The sequence below is a fragment of the Rhipicephalus microplus genome, chromosome X (assembly GCF_043290135.1).
Source record: "Rhipicephalus microplus isolate Deutch F79 chromosome X, USDA_Rmic, whole genome shotgun sequence".
NCBI lineage: Eukaryota > Metazoa > Arthropoda > Arachnida > Ixodida > Ixodidae > Rhipicephalus > Rhipicephalus microplus.
Genome location: NC_134710.1, coordinates 308345173 through 308350766, shown reverse-complemented (window position 1 = coordinate 308350766; position 5594 = coordinate 308345173). Strand labels below are relative to the sequence as shown.

The 5594-nt window shown below is 47.6% G+C and overlaps 1 pseudogene; it reads right to left on the bottom strand.

The window, feature by feature from the left end:
* Window positions 1–580: 580 nt before the first annotated feature.
* Window positions 581–4323, bottom strand: LOC142776220 (nuclear pore complex protein Nup107-like; annotated as a pseudogene).
* Window positions 4324–5594: the final 1271 nt, after the last annotated feature.

Genomic DNA, 5594 nt, shown 5'->3' with positions numbered 1-5594 from the left:
ACGAAAAGTATGATTCTACGGGTTTTCGCAATGGACACCGTGCCGTTCTTAAAGCTTTGTGATGGTTCAAAACTCCCCACATGGAGTGACATGAAGTGGCTTTCATTCAGGAATTTCTATCTGTAATTTATGCAGAATAAAAAAAATTATTTCACCCTCGCTTTCATTGTGAAAGCGTGCACTCGGACGCTGTGACAAAAGAGTTCCGACGCTGTGACAAAAGAGTTCATCGGGGTGATTTTTGGGATAAGGGCATCTCCAATATGAAAAATTAACCAGTACCTTCACGCCGTGCGTTACCGAAAGTTTGTAAGGTAGGTGGGTTACCCGTTACTGTGCTAAAATTGGAATGAATACGTTACTAAGCTTCCGAAAAAGGAAAGGGTTACCAGTAACTGCGTTACTTGGAACGCATTACAGCCAATAATGATAACCACACTAGCAACTTAGTGACCATAATACTCTAGTGGACTGCAATTAGTAAAAAAATATTTACGCTTGTGTTCTTATACGTGCGTGGTTTGCCGCAAAAATATGATTCTATTACAAAAGTAAGGGATAAAAAAATGGCCGTGTTTCACCCTGTTGCATTGCAAAGGATGTCAAAAGATGATAGTTTTCAGTATGCATTGCTGCGTTAAATATTGCGCTAACTGATCGTAATGTCAAGAAAGGAAAGTGTTTTCAGAACGCAGAAGCACTAGAAAGTGGCAGCGCCGGGTGGTTTAAGTTGAAGACTCTTGTCTTTTTAGGGAAGAGTAGTAGGTAACGTCCGCTTTTTCTTTCAAATTTTTGCATTGTCAGCGCAGTGTAATAAACACTTCTGTTTTTAGAATTACGTATCAATGCATGTTTTAAAGAAAAGTCTACGCTGTCGTACACTTACGTCAGAATGTTACATTTCAAATATGAGTAATACAATTTTCACGAGTATGAACGCAGCCACCAGATCAAGTCAAATGGACTTTGTGCACTGCCTTCTTTCGCCAAGTGACTGTCTACCGTCGTTCATTGTTCTCCTGTTTTCTGTTACAATGAAAAGCGGTCCGTGTGAAGTGTCCCACCTTGCAGAGGGTTCTCTGGAAACTGCGTAGAAATCTTTAAAACAGAGCTTTGGTGTTCGCGTTATGTCTCCCTCTATTGGTGGGATGAATGCCAAAAACACTGGTTGGTGCCGGTGAAAGTCGAAAACTGAAACCGCGTGCGGTTTTCGCAGGCTTCATCAAGTTTGGTTAATAATAAAACAAATAACTTTGTGGTCGTTTTAGACATGCACACACATTTTTATTGTTCTCGTGAAAGGCGGCAGACACCGTTGTCTAGTTTCTCTGCCGTTTCCAGGCAGGCATGCAGGCAAGCAAACACACCGCCGGCCGCGCCACTGGGCGCCTATTTGAAAGCATGAGACAAAAAAAGCAAAAATGGATCTTTGGCCCAACCTAAAGCTGTCTCAAGTGCATATAATACAATTTCAAGTGAAATGTGCTTGCTTTTAGGCGGAAAAATTTTACCCGCTTTAATTTCTTGTCTTACGAATAGATTTTCAAGATTGGCCGTATTCGCTGTTGGGTGACGCTAGTAGTCACTTCTCATCTACTTCCAACATGAAGTTAAAATTATAATGCGTTTTTTTTTCTGGCATAAAAGCAAGCTCGTTGCCCCCGATTTTATGAGTCATCTTTTCATTTGCGCCACATTCGAAAAACTTTTCCCTGCGGTAGAGAATCTCTTTATTTCTTGGACAAGTACTAGCAGACAGACCAAATATTTGCGTTGATGCGTATCAAGAAGTGTTATCGTCTTTGAAAACAAAGTAGCATTGCCCTCGTACATAAAAATGGCCGCTAACTACTTTATGTAACTGCCATGGTAGTAGCGCATTGTAGCAACATACACACATAGAAGCGATCACAAACTCATATGATCGCATCATACTCACCTGATCACATATGAGTAAGTTTTCCTGGTTAGTAGCGGCTAAAGTAACAAGGTTTACTAGCTGCTGGTTAGTAAAGGTGTGCCGGAAAGGCAGTAAAATACGGTGGAGTCTAGTAAATACACGGGTTTACTAGATGTTTGCGAAAATTTCTTTTTCCAAGGAGTGTTCGACACGAAGGCGGAGGTCCTGTTCTTTGGGGTCTCTAGTTTAGAGGCTGCGCAAGCTGCGTGTACTTGGCGACATGGTCTGTTGCTTTTAGAGCGGCTGCGTACGTGTCCACCAAGGAGACATGGCCGTCGTCGATGAGCTTGCGTATGTAGTTCTGAAGAAGAGCGTTGAACGCGTCAGTGCTGGTCTCGCCACCAACTTGTCGCAGCAACTATGCCATGTGAGCCAGAAACCGCATGGTTAGAAGCGGTGGCTCAGTCGCCTGACCAGTTACCCAGTCGTGTATTTCTTCTACCAAAGAAGCAGCATCGCCCAGCACTACACCTCGCTGCAGAATGTGTTTGATTTCCTAGTGGCGCGTGCCACTCGCGCCCACGGCCGCCCGCAGGTCATAGTAAATGGCTTCAAAGGTTCCACGTTCACTGGGGTAGCCGGGCGGTAGAGGTCCGAGGCTTTAATCTTGCTGCTTGGCAGTGCGGAGCTCCTGCTTTACGCACATATCCACAACAGCGCGCATGCGAGTCCATAGCTGATCCTCCCATGTGATACACGTGGGCAGTATTGCTTGTATATATATAGGTTGCCACTCAGAGCACCATACACAGCGCGCTTGTAACACGAACATCCCTGATTCGACGCCGCTCTCCAGCAGGTGCGCTTCCATAAGTCCCGGTAGAAGGTGCCTTGGGCGGGTTCCTTGAAGTCGGCGCCAAGGGTACTGGCGTTGCCCGGGTCATCCATGGCCTGCATCCTTCGAGCGCGGCGGCTAGCCAACGATGACCGTTGATGGCAGCCAGCTCTTTAGCTTTCTGCAGTTGGCCTGCTCGCTCGTGGAAAAATACGCCGTAGAAGAGGTGGAATTCCTGCATCGGTAGCCACTGCCTCGAGGGCGCGTCCGCGTCCTGTTCAGTCATGTGAGATTACGATGCACTACCGATGTTATCATGGGTCTGCACATGGTGTATCGAGTTTTTCAAGGTGCGGCTTCCGCGAGCAACATACTGGAGCCTGTCGTCGTCATCGCCCGTACCGCGCTCATGCGCCGCGCAGCTTTCCAACCAGTCGACCACTAGTTGCGCCTGGCGTGTGAACGAGTTTCTCGCTCTCGCCATGAGGGCCTCCACGATTTCCCTGTCGCTACCTTCGCGAGATCCGTCGACGAACATGGTGCTGTCACCGCGTTCTTCGATGAACTCGTCCGCCTTCAGACGGTCGCGCAGGAGGGCACCCGTGAGCTTCCAAGTGTTTTGCTCTTCGGTGAGCAATGTTCGGCACGCCATGGCTTTCATCCTCGCCGGCTCGTCCTTGCGATACACTATGCCCTCGGTCACTTCTATCACTTTGGCTGAATAGCTGTCGCACAGGCTAGCATACTTTTCAACCAGCGTGGCTGCTGTGTTGGGGACTGGCTGGTCCCGACGAAGCAGAAGAAGAACACAGCCGACGGAGACGTACGTGGCGGCGGGGGACGCCGACCAGCCCGAATACGCGGGTTGGCGCGAAGCGCCGAAGAGACGAACAACAACCGCACTCCACTTTTACCCAACGCACACTGCCTTTATTTCACAGTCGCCTTGAAATCCTGGATGCCAGAGCGGCGCTCCCTGGCATCCTCACATGTCCTTCCGAAACCGAAACCGACAACCCAGAACACAACAGTGGCGACGTCCTCGCTACTACTATGAGCCTTGTAGGCTTCCATGAAGTCCGTGTATATGCCAGCAGTAGCGACGGCTCAAGGTTGTTCGGTCTCTAGCACTAAATACGTGCTAAAGGTGGTCATGTCGGTGCCTTCGAAGTTGCCGGAGCCACGCAAAGGCCTGCTGCCACTCGGCGTAGCGAAGTCTGCCATGGATTCTCCCGCGAATGCGCTCGCTGTTCAGCTTGGGGTACTGTTGGTACTGGTTTACGAGGCAGCGGAATGCTTAAATCCTGCTGCTGCAATAGAAAGGACGCCCTCCGGTCTGAAGCGGCTTCGGGATCGTAGCTCGGTCCCCGGCGTTACGGCTCGAGTGAAACAGCACGAGGTGGTCTTCGTCTTCTCCCCCTCCGCACATGACACAATCCCACTGGACGGAATTAGGCGAGTAGAAAGTGAATTGTTCCCATAGTTTCTGTATTATGTTATTATTACTTCCACACGTAAATAATTAAAATAAGTCGCCAAATTGATGGCCCCGCCGCGGTGGTCTAGTGGCGAAGGTACTCGGCTGCTGACCCGCAGGTCGCGGGTTCAAATCCCGGCTGCGGCGGCTGCATTTCCGATGTAGGCGGAAATGTAGGCCCGTGTGCTCAGATTTGGGTGCACGTTAAAGAACCCCAGGTGGTCGAAATTTCCGGAGCCCTCCACTCCGGCGTCTCTCATAATGAAATGATGGTTTTGGGACGTTAAACCCCACAAATCAATAAATCAATCACCAAATTTTTGTGTGAAGTTTTAGTAATCAAAAAATTTTGTGCACGCGCAATCTAGCTGAAGATCTTTAGTCACAATGGTTTTTTCCGTAATGGCAAAGAAAACGTCCCTGTGGCTCTACCACTTGTTTTGAAATCCAACACCTTTAAAATATTACCGATATTACGTAACGAATTCATCCCTTCTTTTTCAAGAAGTGAAATAATTTAAAAAGCAAAGCACTGTCCCACCTATGGTCTATCCCACTAGGCGGGTTGCGCCAAGTGGTTGAGGAACCAACCAACCAACCAACCAACTGCGCAGTGGCCCCAAACGATGTAAGAACTCGTTATGATAGTTACAAACCCTGTTTTCGTATAGTAGGTTCTAGTATACTCTCCACTTTCCGCCATATTTAGATGCCGTCGCAATACTTGGTTCTTCACGAGCTTGCATTAACGCGATAAGAGACCATGAGCTCACATGTCAAACTTCCATGGCATTTTTCGGGTTTGCTCAAAAACTGGCTAAGCGATAACACGGATCACATGCTTTGGGTAACGCGGTGAGTGTCCTCTCACTTCTAACATATACGCGATACCGAGAGTGGTGCGTGTGTCACTGTTTTGCATGCTCACGTGCCCATCTGCGTTAAAATGCATTTATATCTCCGGCCACTCTCTCAATTATAAATTGCGATACAAATTTAGATTTCAGAGATTGGGGAGGACGCCTCCAAATAATTTGCATCGGAGGCTCGAGAAAACAATGTCACCAGCCGAGATAACAGCGTCGGTAGACACTAATTGCAACAGAAAAAAAGAGCCAGATAAACAATAGTGCGCCAATTAGTCTTTAATTGATTTGTATGCTTGAAGAGCGGCATTCTGGGGATTATTTTTGTGTTATGAGTATGTGTATGTGTGCATTTTTGTGGCCGATTTTGTCGATATTTTTCTTTGCTTGGTGGCCTCGTTAGACATGTCTTCAATTGTTCGGAATAGCCTTTTTTTTGCAGAAAATCTGCCGATCGTAGATTTGGCATTATGGCAGCAGTTCAGCTCATTACTCACGAGTTCCTTGGTGTTGAGT